Consider the following 20277-nt stretch of genomic DNA (forward strand, 5'->3'; position numbering starts at 1 on the left):
CGGATTTAACGCCCGAAATTGACAATAGATTAACAAATTAACTAATTATCCGGATCCAAAACAATTGATTAATTGGACAACCATAAGCATTGTAATCAAAGAATATGCGAATACCAATAAATAAAATAAAAAGATAAAATTAAATCGATCTCACAATTTTTAGGGGACCTAGAGCCTACGTTGTTTCTTGACTAGAGAAGGGATTTAGCTCATCTCGAATGAACGAAACCCACGCGAGAATTCAGAAATAATATCCACGGACATCGTTCTTCGGAATTGGGAAAAACTCAATTCGTTCAATTGGTGAAAGGAAACACAAGGTACAGAAAGTAACTAAATCCTCCAATTGCTCCTAACATGCATGGGAGGCAACCACAAAAGACCACAGGGAAAAGTCAAAGAAAACAACTCAAAGTAGTTTCTATCATACACAGAAGGAAAAACTCCTAAGAAAAAGTCAAAAGCTAATCTAAAGTACTCCCCCCAGTTCTCTACTCTATTTCCTTTTTCTATCTAATGCCTGGCTACCATGCGGCGTTCGCTAGCCAAACGAAGAAGACTCCAACCCTTTCTTTTCAATGCTATCTTCGGCCAAATTACCAATAAGAGTCGCGTCTTGATATTCCAAAAATGTCCCTGGATGCCTGCTACTTGAACTCTTTCCTGATGACTGCCAAATTGGCACTTGTTATGGTATTTTTGTTCTACTCCCTGTAATAAGTGCAAATTTCCAAAAGTGAGTAGAATCTAATAATTAATCTACATTGGGTTAGGTAATAGGGGAAATTAATGATAAAATAAATGATAAAATCGCAACCTATCACAGGAATAATTTTTGCACTTCAATGATCATCCCAAGTCTATGAAGTGGATGTTTAACCTTTGAACTGAATCATTTTTAATTGATTGGTTCATTTAATTTTTCTAGAATTTGTTTATTCAATTCATATTTCAAATCCCCCTTTCTTCACTAATTTCATATTCCTATAGGATATTTAGAATTAAATTTCCCTTGGATTCAACCTAACTTTCACTATCATACTATAAAAATTTCTTATTTGTGATTGTGGAATTAGTATTATTTTTTGGAGGTTTCGACAAGCGTCCATAGTGACTAGAAGATTTTCTAGGGCACGTTTGGGGTTGCGGTCGCTTATTGAAAAGTACTTTCATAATAGAACTTTTAATAAAAGTACTTATTAACTACTTAAATACTTTTAAATATATTGTTTGGAGACATAATTCAATAAATACTTATTGTATTGAATAATGTATAATTTGAAATTTTTAAAAAGTTTTTTATCTCTTTATTTAGTTCATAATATAGGATAAGATGATTAAATTTGATGTTTTATTTTTTAAATCACAAAAACTACTCTAAAAGTACAAAATTTTAGATTTTACTAAAAGTGCTTTTAATACTAAAAGTTCTGCTCCTAATTTTATGAGATACTATTTACCAAACACTTTAAAAATATTTTTAGCACATAAAAATACTTTTTTACTAAAAGCACTGCAATCCCAAACGGAGCCTAGTTGCCGTTTTTATCATGTCTTGCTTTTTCTTTATAAACATACGAAGTGATTGTGTGACGATGCATATGATATCATGCCCTCTAATATTAAATAAAGTCGTTTGCTTTTTTTATTCCTAGGTCAGTCAGCATTTGAATTTTTTCCTTTGTTTTCAGTTAAGAGTTGTGTTGAGCTTTAAGATTAACTTGTGTAGAGAATGATAGGAGAATGCATGAAATTTTTCTCGAACAAGGTTCATATGCTGACTTGAATTAAAGATTGGACCAAGAATTGGTTGAGCCTGCCTATCACAATTTATTAAAATCCTTGAAAAGTTGACTTGGTATTTCAGTTTCAAAATTGACATATTTGTTTTCCAATTACACAAAGAATTGGTCAAACGAATGAAGCTCTATCACTAGCTTTGTAAATTAAGCGTTGACCGAAAGTTGCTACATGCCAATAGTAAGCATGGACTAAATACTCTTATTGTATAATGTATATTGTGGAAGCATAAAGTTGTTCAAGCAGAATTTAGCCAATTGACTACCTTTCAAAACATACAATTCTTGTAAAGAAAGACTAGAAATATGTTTGAATCATCCATTCATTTTTTCAAAGAAAAAGCCACGGATGTCTTCCTTATCAGTTCATCGAACTGGCAACTTCATCTTGGTGATTCAGACCAGTAAGCAGCTGCAAATCAAGATTTCAAGCATTAGTACGAGAAGACATCCTTTTCCATGCTAGTGGGCAATGATGGAGCCAAGGGGGGGCAGAGGGGGGCCATGGCCCCCCCTAAGTTTTGAAAATTTTAATTCATAATATGTAAATATGTGTGTAAAATAAAATTGGCCCCCCCTAAATTTTTACAATTTTAGTTTATATTATGAGAGTTGATATATATATATATATATATATATATATGAATTAGTCATCTTTGAATTAATTTTTTTCTTCAAAAAAAGTTATTTATTTTTTATTGTACTAATTATTTAACTTTCAAAAATTAAACATATAATTTGATGTTCCATATTAAATTGACTCAATGTTCCATAATTTTTTCAATGATTGTTTAACTGTGTATATAGAAAAGGAAGTTGCTGAAAAATTTAGCAGTGATTCAATCATAGATGAATTTAGTTCTATGAAAGAACGTAGAGCTCAATTTACTTCTAAGAAAAGATGTTGAAATTTCAAAGTATGTTAATATAATTTTTATCTTTTTTCAATTGAAAATAGTTACATTTATATTACATGGTTATATATATATATCTATTGCATAGGTGACATATTGGAGAGCATTTTCTCATGATGTGCAAATTGGATGGTTTGTAAATTGTAATGTTATAAGATATTTAATCAAAGGTTATTTTTTTTGTTAATTTTTGTTATGATTGTACCACATATTTATGAATAGACATATCTTTATAATTAAATTTAATATTTGATATTATTAGATGTCATATATTTAAATAGAAGAAAATTATTTTGAACATATTATATTAAAATAATTTTATTAGGAAAAAATTTTGGCGCCCCAAAAAAAAATCCTGGCTCCGTCACTGCTAGTGGGCGCAGCACATATAGTATAACTTTTCTCTTGCTTCCATTTTTTTTTTTTTTTTTTGGGTCTACAATGGATTCTGAATGATAGAAACAAGTTAGCTTACAAGACTTCGTCCAAAATAAAAAAAAAACTTATCTAAACTAGAAAAAACAAAAGAACTTCAACTTGCGGGCTGTATTAAATTCTCAAGTGTACCTGTGGCTATTAAGCTTGAACATTTTCTTATTGTGCCCTGACACCAAGGAAAACATCCTTAATAAGATGTAATTTTCTGACAACTTCATTCATATGCATCCGATCATTTGGCAATTTTGCGGAGCACTTCAGTCCGATTTTTAATAGGGAAATAATGCAATCAATCTCTCTTCCACCATTATTAGTTTCCTCTCCACGAGTAATTTTACTGTTTTCATTTCTTCCTTCAGAAAGAAGCGACAGGTCCACGATCTGGGAGACTTGTTCATGCAAAGCCCTGTTAACATAGTTATGTATATCTAGCTCATCCATGAACATATCATCTGTTGGCCTCCTTTTTGTGATCATCTCTAGCAAAAGAATGCCGTAGCTGTAGACATCCCTTGGAGTTGATACCGCATGACCCATTCCGTACTCTGAATTTTGTTTCTAGATATATCATTGGAATGTTGTACAGGAGAAACTATATATATATATATATATAATCTAAGGGAGTAAATTAAATATAGCTGCTATGTTTAAGTACTAGTTTGTAAATAAGACATGATTGAAATTGTTAAAATGAATCACTATACATTTTTGCCTTTTCCATATGGACGTCAGAGATTTTCTTGCCTTTTGTTTCAATAATATGTATATTTTTCTTGTTTTATACTATTATTATTTAATATTAGCTTTAATTTGCATTGCAAAGTTATGTTGACCTCTCCTATAACTGTTTAACAGAATTTTATATTCAAAAGGAAGTATAAAAAGTTTAAAAAATCTGATGGAAAATATGATAAAAGAAAGAATTAAGATAACCCGTGAAAGTGCCAAATTTAAGTGCCGAACAGTAGTCTGTGCACAATTAAGTAACACTTTGACTGTAAACATTCGCAATTACCTGGAGCTGCGTAACCGATTGAACCTTTTACGGCTATAGAACTGCTGGTTCCCTGCTCGGAAGATCTGTTGTAGGGTTTTGGGAGGAGCCTTGCCAATCCAAAATCACCCACATGGGCAACAAGATCATTGTCAAGAAGAATATTACTTGGTTTTAGATCACAGTGAACAATCCTGCTTCGCAGTGGTCGCGAAGATATTGCAACGCTGAAGCCACATCAATTGCAATATTTAGCTTCTGAAGAAGATTAAGACTTCTTGAGCTTGTTGCTTGATCAGCTGTCTCTGCAGGATGCAACCACAAGTCCAGATTCCCATTTTCCAAAAACCCATAGACTAGAGCTTTGAATTCATCACCCTTGGAATCAATACTGGAGCAATAACTCACGATAGAGATGAGGTTTCTATGGCGAATGTTTCTCAATGTTTTGCACTCGGCCTTAAAACTTTTGGAAGCCCCATTCTTTTGAAGATCAAGAACTTTGACTGCTACGGGCTTATTGCCATGTTTTTCTAGTGTGCCTTTGTAGACAGCTCCAAAATTTCCTGAACCAATTAAGTTTTCTGGAGAAAATCCCAAAGTTGCACGATGAAGTTCATGGTAAGAAATTCGCAAGAGCTTATTGACTCTTGTAGGCATGCTAGAGAATCCAGCCACCAGTCTTCTTTCTCTTTTACGATATACCAAGAAATATAAGAACACTGTACCAAGAACCTGAAGCGTTGCCGGTAAAACAATGGACAACAATATGATAACCTTCGGCTTTCCTCTGTTTTTCCCTCTGATAACTCTGCAAGGTGGGAACTCCAATTCCGGGATGCCTCTACAGAATTTGTTGTTGCCAATCAATGATATTTGACTTGCATTGCTGAAAATCCCTGTGCTTGGTACCTCTCCCTCGATGTCGTTGTAGGAAAGGTTCAAGTACCTCAAAAATTGATGCTTCTCAACTTCCTTTGGTATTGATCCAGTCAAGTTATTACTTGAAAGGTCTATTTGCTGGATGCTCTTCAAAGAAGCCAAATTTGGTGGAATTGTTCCTTGGGAAAAATTAGCCTGCATGGAAAGATTCGCCAGATTTGAACAATCAGCAAGTGATGTGGGTATAGCTCCAACAAATTGGTTGTGCGAAACATTGAAATCCACCAAATGTATAAGCTTTCCAACTTCAGGAGGCAGAGAACCACTAAACGAATTTTCACCTATTTTGATGTACATCAGTGATGAGTGCGTCTGCAAAAATTGTGGTGATATAATTCCAGTGAAGTTGTTATGAGATATATCCAGATATTGCAAATGTTGACAGCTCATAAGAACATTGTCAAATATATTGCCCCCTTCAAACTGGTTAAATGATAAGTTCAGATGGTATAGACCATGGTTCAAAGTCGCGGTCGCGGCCCGGAACGTTCCACATCGGTCTCGGCATATCGGTCACGGTCTCGGTGAGACGCAAATTTTAAAGCATTTAATATTCTAAAAACTGTTAATAATATAAAAAAAAGTATGCTAAACAAAAATAATAAAAAATAACAAAAGAAAATTTGTAAAATGTACTATTTTTATACATATTACACACGATAAGTACTTTTAATTATTTAAAACAATGGCATCACAAATAAAATCAAAATAACATAGACCACAATTTTAAAACTAATAATTGCAAAAGTAATATCAACCATTAACAATACAAACTAAAGATTTATTTATAGCATAAAGTTGGAATATTTTGATCAATCTCCTGTCAAAAATAAAAAGAAATCATATTAGATAAAAGGTAAATATGTAAAAAGATATACTAGTACTTTATATTTTCGTACCTGTTAATACCAAGTAGAATGACGATGTGGTTCAAAATCATCCTGATTGGTCGATGAATGGTAAAACAGATGTGGAAGTGGCATAGGACCTTGAGTAGGTAGTGTAAACGAGTTATCTGGTGTATTTACTGGATGTGAGGATTGACTAGATGTTCCATAATCATTGGACGGAAGAACTTCTGGATTGGAGATGATTTGTTGATGGTAGTATCCAAACCCTCGATAGTTAACACTATCGCTGGTACCATATGATGCAGTAGAATCATGACCATAAAATCCAATGTTATTGGAATCAAAAGAAGAACCATCATGAGACTTATCTATTTCTTTTTCATAGTATCCACTACCATGAATGCTAGTAGACCTTTCAACCTGTCCAGGTCTGTCAAATGGCCGATATCCACTGTAATAGTCAGGAGTGATTCCATATGATTGGTCATAGCCATATCCCAATTGACTAGTACTACGGTTTTGATTAGATTCATGCTCATAAGTTGAGTATATACCCAAATTTTGCATCTGATCATTGACTCCTCTATATCTTTGTGACCCTGAATGGTGAGAGAAAGTATCCTCACTTGAAAATTGAGTTAAATCATTGAGGAATTGACGTTGTGCTTCTATACCAGGACGATAGCCATGATCAGTATCTTGAGTGGCATAATAATTATCTTGTCCTTGAGCCCATGACATACCTCCTGCTTGTTGGCTATCTCGATTGTAACCACTATGCCTGGAAGAATTGTTCCCTCCATCTCCATTGTCACCATTGTCATCATCATCATTACTGCTGTCACTTTTATTTGAAGATGACGGAACAGTCTGCTTACTGGTTTGTTTAGTCTTACTTTTTTGTTTCCTACTTGAGGATGCAGCAAGACCTTTCTTATTTCTTTTGGTAATATATTGGGACAATGTATCACCAAAACCATCGTTGTCATGTTCTTGATATTCACTACTTTCTGATTCAGTTTGATGAATGCCCTTATCCAACCAATCCAGATTATCTTCAGGCAATGTGGGTTGTTCATTTTCTCTTATCCAATCATCCAATATATCATCTTGGTGAAAAATGTGATTCAAGTCAATTGGGTTGTAGAAATCATCAGTATCTCTTTGATGCATCAAATTTTTCACCTTCAATCGCATATTGTAATGCACAAAAACTAATTTATGCAATTTTTTAACTGCCAAACGGTTGCGTAGTTTTGTATGAATTAATGACCATGTACTCCAATTTCGCTCACAACCAGAGGATGTGCAGGTTTGACTCAATATTTTCACTGCAATATTCCTTAAATTTGGCGCATCTTCACCGTAGTTAAGCCACCATTCAGCTAAACAAACAAAGTAATAATAACATTCATTTATTATTATTATTTTAATATTATAAAAATATTAACTTCATTTATATGATTTGGATGTTTATGTAAGTATGAATTAAGTTGAAACCTAGTAAAGATTTTGGTAATGCTCTTGCTGCAATAGCACTTCCAAAGCCTCCCTTTTGTCTGCAAAAATTTTGATCTACAAAAATAATGTATACACAAGTGTTAAAATTTTAAAATTTGTTGATTAATATAAATAAATAAAATAATCAAAAGAATACCTCATTTATTGAATCAACTTGTGCATCTAAATTTGGCTCCAACTTTGCAATGACGTTCTTTAACCCTCTTCGAATTTCATCCAGATTAAACTCACAAGTTCCAGAATATTGAAGGATCGGGTTCAAAAAATATGCTAAATACAATAAAATAACAAAATTAGAAAATAAATAAATAAATAAATAAATATTACATATTTAAATTGGATGTAATATTTTAAATTACCTGTCGCATGTAAATCCCGATGAAGTTGATTGTACCATCTATTATCAATCACTTCCCAAATTATTTTCCAAGATTTCACCGACTTTTGAATAGCCATTTTTGCTCTATCCATTGCCTCATAAATAATTGGCAATGTTGGCTTATTATCTTGATCAATAGTTTTTAAAACTTTGACCAGAGGCTCCATTATTGCACACACATTTCTAACTTTTTTCCAAAACTTCTCTGACAATATCAACTCAGCTACTTTAATAGCTTCTGCTTTTCTCTTGGTAGTGTTATTAAACTCTGCCCATTCATCTGAGGTGCACATTCTTTTCAGTTCTGTACAATGCCGAAGAAGACTTTCCATAGAAATGAATTCAGTTGCAAATCTAGTGATACCTGGACGTAGCAGTTCCCTTTTTTTTTGTATATGTCTTCATCAGATTCACTACTTTGTCACTGTTATATATGAAACTTGTTATCTTCTTCCCCTGAGCAATAGTTTCTTTTACATTATCCATTTTGCCAATATCCTCCAACATCAAATCTATACAATGCGCAGCGCAAGGTGACCAGAAAAGATTTTTTCTTTTTTTCATCAACAGTTGTCCAGCAGCTTTCATACTAGATTCACTATCTGTCACAACTTGCACAACATTTTTTTCCCCCACAACCTCTACTACCTCATCCATTAACTTGAAAATATATTCAGCAGTTTTCTTAATATTGGTACAATCAACTGAACTATGGTATATCATGTGCCTATCACAGTATACCATAAAATTTATTATTGGATGTTTTGTACGAGTGCTCCACCCATCACACATAAGTGTACAACCAAAAGTTGAAAATTTATCATAAATATCTCGAAGATATTTCTCAAGCTCTTCAAATTCTTCATCTAAATATTCATTTCCAATTTGATAAGCTGAAGGGCCTTTAATACCAGAACCAGCTTTGGCAATTTCATCAATCATCGATTGATAATAAGGATTGTCAGCTGCATGAAATGGTATAGCATTGAAATGAAAAAACTTTGAAACTGCCTTACCAACTCTTTTTATATTTTCCTTCGCAAACATTAATTTGACTGATTTTTGTTTCGAAGGAAACATATGTGATTCAATTCCTCTGCTTGTCATTTCATCTGCTTGTCTGACACTGAAATTACGTGACAATCCTCTTTTATTTTCAGAAGTCGTTGGGTTTGAAGTGCCAACACCCATATTCCCTAAAATTCACAATATTTAACAAATAAAAAATGAATGACTAAATTGCAACTTTATGTAATTATATTTAATAAAATAGTATCAAATTTGTTATAATATTTTAGTTTACAAATCATACCTGACATAAACATAGAAGGTCGACTCCCAGATACCGAATGCCTTCGTTGTTCGTCTAAAAATTGCAAGTATTGGCTCTCTCTAATTGCTTGCTTCATTTGTTTTTTTTCCAACGCCATCCGACTTTCTTCATCAATTTCAAAAAAGACTTCGTCCTCCTCGTCGCCAACCATGTTGAAATTACCATGCATACTTTCTTGTTGGAAAGAATTCAATATTTCTTCTTTTTTCTGTTTTATTGTAGCTCTTTGAATCTTACCAATCTTTAGATGCATTTTCATTAAATCTCTAACTTCACTTGAGGCCCTTGGACAAGGCTCAACTTGTCCTATGACATGACCGACATGTTCTTTCAACCTTGTAATGCCACCATGCATTATTTTTCCACAATAATTGCATCTCACAATTTTTCTATTCCCTCCCACGGGTTTACCATGTTCCCAACCAATATCCTTGCTCGTCATTGTAACTATTACACATATCAATATAAATGGTTAATACATCACAAAATAATTAAAGATATATGAAAAAAATACAACAAGCAGTTTCTAACATTTTATAATTATAATAATTTATTTCTATTATATTAGTAAGTTAAACATCTAATCTATAATGTAAACCTGCAACAATGATCATTTTTTCATTTATTATAAGAACTTCGGCATTTTGTTTGTTGATGGGTGATTAACTTAAACATATAATTTAGCTCTCCATCTTCCTATAGTTTTTAGTTCATGATCATGATCACCAGGATGATTATGTATTATAATAAGTTGGAAGATAATACTAAATGTCCCTCTCTATTAGCACAAAAATATACACGTACAGTGGAAGCAATTCTCATATCTCTCCAATTTCTTTGTTAACCATCATCATATATATATATATATATATATAACTAGACATGATTTTTCACTCACTTTGCAACCTAGTCGTCCAAGAATTACAAAAATTTTTGTTTTATACATAAGGATTACTAAATTTATAGAGGAAAAATTATTCTTGGAAAAAAGAATAATTTAGTAAGCATTGCAATGGATTAGTAAGCAAAGTACAAATCCAACCTCTAAGATTGCTAACCATTAAAAAGCCGGTAAAAAGACGCGATTTACTCACACTTTGGAGTCACTTGTGAATGCAGATTGCTAATTTCCACCTGGGGATACCTATCAGCAGGAGGGAAGAGCAGGACGGCCAGCTATTCAACAACCTAGGCCCCCAAGAATTCCCTACTGGCATCAACTGAACAACACATGAGCAAAGCAATAATGTCGTGATTGCCCTCAGATGAGAATCCACCACCTCATTCTAGCTGTAAACAAATCCACTCCATTTCTTTCTGCTTCCCTTTCACCCAAAATCTTGGGACTCACCTCCCATTTCCCCTCCCTCGCTTTATTCATCTCTTTACTGCTATTTAGTCTACACATTGCAAAACCATCAGTACTTATGCCCCCACTCTCATGAAGACTGAGTACAATGGGAGGTTTTTCTATTATTCTATTCACTTGATGAATCCTGAAGCTACCACTACTTTTGTTATTAATTGATGAACACTCTATCCTAAACCAATCTGTATATTCATATCATAAGTGAAACGACTGTCTGGGAAAGCTACAGTTGGCCCTTGTAATGGATCAGTTTCTTTTAATAACTCTAATGTCTTAGAGCACCTTACAAGCAGAATATCTGAAGGTACAATAAGAAAATCAATTACCTGCTGAAGCAAGGCAAGGGAGAACAAGGCAAAAAGGACATGAATCACAACCATCTGGGTTATCTCTGTGAAGGTATGGCCAAATGACTCCATTGGGCACTATCTTTTTGCAACATTCTACTTTGTTTCAGAGGGCGGAATTCCAAAGCTCGGCAAGAAGACAGAGTTAAGTTACCATGAAGAAGAATTGAAGGAAACGGAAAGGATTACTACGTTCTGCAACACTACTAGTCCAATAATTTAGTTAAGTGAAGGTAGTATGTTTAACGTGGACCATTCAAGGTAGTACCTTCAAAATAAAGTGAAGGTAGTACCTTCAAAGTAAAGTGAAGGTAGTACACCTCCAAGGTGGAAAAGAAAACGCATCTTTTCACGTGATAGTACTGTGGCAAATTTGTTTCTATTTCCCATCACTCGCATTTCTTTCCCCGTATGAAGGATCATCAGTACTAGCCATGGTTCGATATAGGCAGTAGAGAGGTCCTCGAATTTCCCTTTTTTAATTCTTTTTTTGCTTTTTTTCTATAGATTTTTTGTTAAATTCACCTTGACTCGGGATGACTCGGGGTGACTCGACCGTGACAACCCGTCGCGGTGACGTCTCGGCCGATTTCTCGGCGAGACGAGTATCTCGGTCTCGATTCGTCGCGGTATCGTCTCGGCCTAGGCCGAGACGGTTACGACTCGGCCGAGACGTCTCGGTCTCGGCCAAGTCTTCGAACCATGGTATAGACCAGTGGCATTGCATAGGGTAGAGACTATCTGTCCTGACAACTCATTTCGGTCCAGACGCAATCTTTGCAAATCTTGTAATTTGCCAAAACCTCTTGGAATGACCCCTGAAAGATGGTTTTCTTCAAGGGTAAGGAGATATAGGTTGACAAAATTTCCAAATCCTTCTGGAATAGTTCCTGACAGTTGATTTCTTCCCAGGTACAATTCAGTGAGTTGATTTGATAGATTGCCCATGACTTTAGGTATATTACCTCCAAATTTATTGACACTCACGCAAATAAGGCTTAGATTACTGCAGTTGGTCAATGATACAATAAAATCCAAGTCTTCCGTAGAATGACTGCGAAGAGATTGACAGCAAGATTTAGTAATTGAAGATTTGTCAGATCTCCTAAATTAGTTGGAATTTGGCCTTTAAACTTATTTCTAGCAAGATCAAGTCGCCAAAGCCCAGAAGCATTGGTGATTGAAGTTGGAAAGTTTCCATAGAAATTGTTTGACGAAACAGCTAATAATTCCAGATTTGGTGCACCTATGTTGGTTGGGAGATTGCCAACTACTGAAAACTCAACAATGGCTGAACTATTAAAGATATAGGCAGGGATTATACCAGATAGATTATTTTCTGCGGCTAGGAATACAGCTAACCTTTTTAAGAGCCCCATCTCCACAGGCAGCTTTCCCTCCAGGTGGTTGTAGTTGAAAGCGAGTCCAGTCAATGACGATAAGTTACCAATGGAGGAGGGAATCTCTCCTGTCAAATTGTTTGTGCTAAGGCTAAAATATTCAAGCTTCTTCAGACTGCTTAGCTGATCAATCGGAATTTTCCCTTCTAGCTTGTTGTCACGTACGCTGATATTTATCAACTCTGTGCAGTAGCTCAGGTTTGCTGGGATTTCTCCAACAAGTGCATTAATTGACAGGTTCAAGGCTCTTAGCCTTTTGAGGCGACCAAATTCTTGGGGAATCTCACCATGGAATTGATTCCCCGGAAGTTGGATGAACCTCATGAAGCTTAGATTTCTGACATGAGGAGACATGGTTCCAGACAACTGCTTTTTCCTTAGAGTCAAGGCCATGACCCTTTGATGTCGGGCACTGCATGTGACTCATTCCCAGTGACAATGGTGTTGTGAATGGTTCCAGGAGTTTAGCACTCCAAACGGATCATCGTATATCTGATTCTTGAATTCAACCAGAGCAAGACGATCAGTCTCATTTTGAAATTGTTTAGAAGCTGAAACATGGCTTACTGAAAGGTTCATGGAAACTAAGAGAAGGAGAAATATGTTTGCTAATGTTGATGATGAGCGAAATCCCCACATGGTATTGGGAACTTCGATGAGCTGTTGGATGCGAAGATGGAATAATTTGCAACAAGCTGATGATTGGATACTAAAAGTTTCTGCGTATTGGGAACGTGGTTGAGCTGTTACGGATTCTTGCGGTTCTGCTTATATAGCCCACACAATCTAGTCTATCTACTGTGATCTTCTGCATTATGGAAAGGCACATTTAGAAGTGAAATTCCTAATGTTTTTGCATTATGGATCATTCATTTGACTAATTAATTTTCACCTCTGCTTCATTAACCAAAAAATTATAATCGAATTAGAAGTTGTCTTCAGCCAATCTATCATTGCTACTTTATTGAGCCAAAATAAGTGCATCTCTGTAAAATTTTATCGAAGTGGATAGTTGCGATTTATCCAAAAAAAAAAAAAAAAAGAAAGGGCATTTCCCGAATTATGCGCTTTCCAATGGGATCAATCTGAAGTGCCAGTTTAAAGATCTTCTTACCAAACCAAAAAAGATGTACTGTGCAATGTCTTAAATTTTAATGACTATGGGCCATTGTTTAGACCTGCTTTTACAAGCAGTGAACTCCGTAATCATCTTCCAGAGATGATGATTAACAGGAACCCTTCCTTTGTGTGCAATACTTGATCTTCCTAATTAACACAAACCACAAGAATGCTGATATGCTAGAATCTGTTGGTTGGCTTATGCGAGTTATGTTCAAACCATGGCACTGGAAGAAGGGAAAATGGTTACTGGATCTTCACATATCGCCAATTAAAAAAAAAAAGGGTTTTATGTAGGGGCGGCAATTTCCGACTAGATTTGAAAACACGACACGAACTTAATACGAAATTAATGAGTTTGGATTGAGACTTTGTAGGTTCAGATCAGAATCGAGTCGAACCCGATAAATCTGAAAAGAAAATATGTCGAATTCGGACCAACCTGTGGGTGACCCGAAAACCCACTTACGAATTAAAAATAATTTAATAAATATAAAAACTATTTTATCTAACTAAACTAAATTATTTGAACTATTATTTTTTGTCAAAAATTTTTTAATTTTTTTATGAATATATTTTCTAATCATTTTTTTACTTCACATGCATTAAATTATTATAATATTTTTTTATTAAAAAATCCTAAAAATAACAATCCAAACACGGTGATGTTTGTACAATTTTTAATCTTTGGTTGAAAACAAACACGTGATGATAGAGATGGTTCAGGAAACTTATGAAGGTTCTTATCTGCCTTGAATGCGTCAGAAGGTGATTGACATTTGTACTCCAAAGTCTTCTGCTCTACACCCTGTTAATCTCCATCACTTGTTGTTGTTCACTTACCTTGCTCTGCGTGCAAAAAGTCTCCTCTGGTAGTCTGAAAGATGCAAGGGATGAGGGCCCTCGATTAAATCCTAGATCAAATTAGTCCAAATTTCATGTCCTGTGCAATGTCTTAAATCTTAAAAACAATGGGCCATTGTTTAGACCTGCTTGTACCAGGTCAAAAAAGACGTAGTGTGCGATGTCTTAAATCTTAAAAGACTGTGCAAGTGAACTCCGTAGTCATCCTGCTGTTTATTGTGATCATCTACCAGAGGTGACGATTAACAGGAAGCCTTCTTTCGTGTGCAATACTTGATCTTCCCAATTAACACAAACCACAAGAATGTTGATATGCTAGAATCTGTCAGTTGGCTTATGCGAGTTCTGTTCAAACCATGGTACTGGAAAAAGGGAAAATGGTTATTGGTTCTTTACACATCGCCAATTGAAAAAAATGGGTTTTACGAATGATGACAGACATGAATTTGGAAATCAGATCATAAATCTAACATGTTTCTTTACGAATTGGTTCATTTTTTTCCTTTCCTTTTTTTTAAAAAAAAAGAAATCGATATTGAGATGATCGAGATTAAAAGCCTAATTTTTCCAAATTACATCTCAATCTTCTCGGAGACTATGGACCTTGGCTTAGTGTTAGGTCTAGCCCCAAAAAATTGACCAATAAGAATAATAAAGTTTTTGACAACTCAATAATGATAATAACAAAATAGATAAATCAAACATAAAGAAACAGAATTTTACATGATTCGGTCAAATTGATCTACGTCTACAGGTGAAGGGGTAGAAAATTCACTAAAATATAAAGAACGTACAAAAGAGAAAATACAAAATCCTAAAAAATAATTTCCAGACTCGAAAGGCACCTAAAATTGAAAATACAAAAGAGCCTAACTAACATAAATGTTTAACGGTGCAAAGGCCTATAAGTTGCTCTTTTGATTTAATGTCTAAACAAAACCTCTCTTAGATTGGGTCATGGCCCCCTAAAACTCTCTTGAATTGCTGCATACGACACTTGGGATAGTACCCTTAGTACAGTTAAATTCATTTAAACCCATTATAGTTATAACTATCAAGAGGAGAGATTTCTTTGTAAAATTTACTTATGTGAGATACAAAGATAAACTTAATAAATCTCTACTTTGGCATGTATCCAACGTCGATAAATTGCAAACAAATAGCAAACAAATTCTACATTCTCCATAAAAGTCCCAATGGATCTCAACGAACCACCAAAGTTCCAACAGACCCCAATGAGCCATCAACGAATCAGGATGCAAAAGACTCAATAGATTCCAACGAGTCAAAAGTCACAAAAGGTTTAACAAATCCCAACAAACTAAAAATCACAAACATAGTAATCTTACTCCACCTTCTTCACAAAACCCTCAACGAGTTCCAACAGGTCTAATAGCTCTTCTTCAAAACCCAATTGAACTCCAATGAAAAAAAAAATTTCACTTTTTTTAGTGCCCAAAATCTGTTATTGTCATCAAGAACCCAAAACCTGAATCTTTGATACTAATTTGTTATGTCTGATCCCAGAAAATTGACCAACAAGAATAACAGGGTTCGAAAGGATAGCAGATTTACTATAACATAAAGACAATACAAAAAAGAGAGTACAAAATCTTAGAAACTAATTTTTAGGCCTAAAAGACATCTAAAACTAAAAATACAAAAGAGCCTAATTAGTATTAAATGCCTAACGGCCCAAAGGCCTATAATTTGTTTTTTTGGTTTGATGCGTAATCAAAACCTCTCTTAGACTGGGGCGTGGACCCCGTAAAACCCTTTTGGGTTGGTGCATATTGCACTTGGGTTGGTACCCTTAATACACCTAAATTCATTTAAACCCACTATATTTATAACTACCAAGAGAAGAAATTTCTTTGTGAAATTCCCTGATGTGGGATATAAAAACAAACTCAATACTTAACAATGAGACCAAGTCTTGAATCACTTGTTCACGCAGCTTTTTCTTCCGCCTGTGCATTTACTTATCCATTTATGTTTTTTCTTTGTTGTTCATTTTTTATTTTTTCCTTTTAATTGAACGATAAAATCCATGATTAAGCCAGGTAAAACTTAGAATTAGTAACAAAGTTCTTTTCATTTTCTTTTTTTGTTGTTTATCACTAAAGAGAGGGTCAGTTTGTAGTCAAAATCCTACTATTTTAAATCTTGAAACATGCATTAATTATCCACCAAATCGTAAGCTCATTCTCATTTAGCAAACAACTCCGCATTCTGCATTAAGGTCAAAGCAAAAATTCTTTCCAAGTAACGTATCACTACTAGAGAGGTTTTCTTTCGAATTTTGATCTATTTTTTTTATAGGCTCCAATTTATCGTTTATTTTATAATTAATTTTCCTTATTACCTGATCCAATGTGGATTAATTGTCAGATTCTACTTACTTTGCACTTATTACAGGGAGCAGAACAAAAATACTATAACAAGTGCCAATTTGGCAGTCATCAGAAAAGAGTTCAAGTAGCAGGCATCTAGGGACATTTTTGAAATATCAAGACGCGACCCTTCTTGGTAATTTGGCCGAAGACAGCATTCAAAAAAGAGGGAGACCTGGAGTCTTCTTTTTCTTTCTTCCTGTAGGCAGCCGCCGAAGGGAAGTAGTAATTAGATAGGAAATAGGATAGCAGAGAACAAGCACTACTTTTTAGTTTCTAGTTTTTGACTTTTCTTCTTTTGGCTCTTAGTAGTTTTTCCTTCTTCGTATGTTAGACGAAGTGAAAACAATCAATCGCCTTCTATAGCTTTGCTATCTTTTCAATATTCGGACGAACTGAATTTTCCCAATTTCGAAGGACAATGGCTGCTACTTTCTTTACAACTTTGTATGGGTTTTCCGCATCAACGATGAACTAAACCCCTTTTTCTAGTCAAGAAACAACGGAGGTTTTGGCTCATCTAAAAATTGTGAGATCGATTTAAATTTATCTTTTCCTCTTATTTATTGGTGTTTGCATATTCCCTACTTGAAGTGCTTATGGTTATTTAATTAATTGATTGTCTTGGATCCGGATAATGAATTGATTTAGTAACCTATTGTCAATTAGGACATTAAATTCGTAATTATTTAATTGCGTCTTGAAATAGTGACAACTAACATGATTGGATTTATGTCAAAGGAATACGCGGGCGAATCTAAAATAACCCTGGTAGTGCGTTATTCGGTTAGAATAGGGCTCCTTTAATACGTAAGGCAATTGGGGAATTAAATCTTACGGGTGTACCTAGAATTATTTCTCAATTAGAGCAGTGATTAACGGATGTACCTTAATCACTGACACAGTAAGGAGAGGTTGACTGTCATCGCTTGTTTGACAGTTATAACCTATTTATTGGTAAATAATTAGAATTGCCTTTGTATCGATAATCAATTAGGTGAACCATTGCTGAAGTTATTTCTTGGCTAGACCTTTAATTATTATTACTTTGATTTTAGTAAATTGTCATTTAATTTTTACTTGGCTATTTTATTTTTAGTTGAACTGATTTAATTGTTATCCTTTATACAAAAACATCCCCCGTGTTACTTTGAATTTTAAAAGAGACAAATATCCCTAATCCCTAAGAATAAGGCCCTACTTGCCCTGTTTACAAATCAATAATTATTTGTGAAAAAATCATCTCATTCGGGTTTATCGGATCAAGCAAACTCTTCGGGAATAGGGTGAATCAAGTAACCCATTGCACACTTAGAGTCCCTACTCCAGTACTTGGAATCGAGTTTTGATTACTGTAATTGGCAACTAGATTTATTTTGTTATTGCACAGGCATCAATAACCTATCAATTTTTGGCGCTGTTGCTGGGGACTGGCGTTAGTATTTGTTTCTTTTTAAATTCATTTTTGTTCTAATTTTTTGGTATTTTTTCTAGTGTATGCCTCGGTCTTTTCGTACAGGTGAATTGATTTTTGACCCTGAGGTAGAGAAGACCACGCGGAGAACACGAAAAGAGACCAGACAGCTCAAAGAGGAGCAGTCTAGTGCTGCATCTCATATACTTTATCCGGAAGTTGAAGTAACAAGTCCGTTTGATGATACTTCGAGTGATTTGGATCGAGAAGAAGTGACTATGACTAATGCACGAACACTAAGAGAGTTGATTGCACCTGATTTAAATCAGCAACCTTTATGCATTACTTTTCCGCATTTGAATGATAACACATCTTTTGAGTTAAAAAATCTGGTCTAATGCATTTCTTACCATCTTTCCATGGTTTACCAGGTGAGGAGCCTTACAAGCACTTGCAAAAGTTTGATGTCATTTACAATAGCATGAAGTCCCAGGGGATTACAGAAGAACAGATAAAAATGAGGGCATTCCCCTTCTCCTTGAAGGATTCCGTGAAAGACTGACTGTACTACCTTCTACCCGGTAACATCACCACGTGAGACCAGTTGAAGAAAAAATTTTTAAACAAATATTTTCCTGCGTCTCGAGCCGCAAGTCTAAGGAAGGGAATATGCGGTATCAAGTAGCATCCAGGGGATCGCTCTATGATTACTGGGAGCGATTCAAGAAGTTGTGCATCAAGTGCTCTTAGCACCAAATAAGTGAGCAATTGCTCATACAATATTTTTACGAGGGGCTGCTCTTCAGAGACAGGAGTATAATTGATGCTGCAAATGGAGGGACATTGGTGAACAAGACTCCTCGAGAAGTGTGGGAACTAATTGAAGGTATAGCCGAGAATTCGCAGCAGTTTGGTACTAGGGAGGATGTCCCAACACGCAAGATGAATGAGATGGAGACATCTTCTATCCAACTGCAGTTGATTGAGTTAACATCTTTTGTTAGACAACTGACTGTAGGAAATGCATCACAGGCCAAGGTGTGTGGGATTTGCACTGCTATGGGTCATTCTACAGAGATGTGCCTAATGATCCAAGAAGAAAGTGCGGAACAAATGAACATGGCTGGTCACGCACTTGTGCCAAGAAAGCACTATGACCCGTACTCGAATACGTATAATGCGGGTTGGAGAGATCACTATAACTTCAGCTATGGAGGAAATAGCATCCCAACTTTGCACCGAATAAACAGCAAGGGCATCAACAACAGTATCAGTCTCGCCCGCCTCCACCTCTTCAAACTCAAGTCCGTCCATGGAGGAAATGATGAAGCAATTAATTGCTAATCAACAAAAGACGGATTCTGACCTACAAAGTATGAGGAATCAATTGGGACAGATGCAAGCAATGCAGAGTCAGATGACGATAGCAATTAACTGCCTAGAATCCCAAATCCAAGGTAAATTGCCGTCTCAACCTGAATTGAACCCGAAGAACGTAAGTGCAATGACCCTAAGGAGCGGGAAGAAAATTCAGGGGTCTGAACTCACGTTTCCAAAGGACAATGATGAGGAAAAATTGAGAACGAGCTTGAGAAGGAGGGTAGTAATGGCAAAAATTTAGTGGTACTCCCTGACCCGATCGTTGAGGTCAAAACTCATCCGCCTCCTTTTCCCAACAAGTTGGAGAAACTGAAAATGCAGGATAAGGAGAAGGAGATCTTGGAAGTGTTTCGCAAGGTGGAAATCAATATTCCCCTGTTAGATGCAATCAAACAAGTATCGAAGTACGCAAAGTTTTTGAGAGACCTGTGCGTCAATCGAAGGAGGTTGAAGGGAGATGAAAGAGTCATCGTGAGGGAGAATGTGTCAGCGGTTCTACAAAGGAAACTTTCACCGAAATGCGAGGACCCAAGTATGTTTACTATCCCTTGTAAGATAGGCAACACTTTGATTAGAAAGGCCATGCTGGATTTAGGAGCATCAATTAATGTAATATCTAAATCTATCTATGCTTCTCTGAACCTAGGTCCATTAAAAGAGATTAGGATAATAATTCAATTAGTTGACCGAACTAATGCATAACCTGATGGGTTGGTTGAGGATGTGTTGGTCAAAATTAATGATTTGGTATTTTCAGCTGACTTTTATGAACTTGACATGAATGGTGATCATTCCCCCGATTCCTTGCATTTGCAGCTAT

The sequence above is a fragment of the Coffea eugenioides genome, chromosome 3 (genome assembly GCF_003713205.1).
Source record: "Coffea eugenioides isolate CCC68of chromosome 3, Ceug_1.0, whole genome shotgun sequence".
NCBI classification, from domain to species: domain Eukaryota; kingdom Viridiplantae; phylum Streptophyta; class Magnoliopsida; order Gentianales; family Rubiaceae; genus Coffea; species Coffea eugenioides.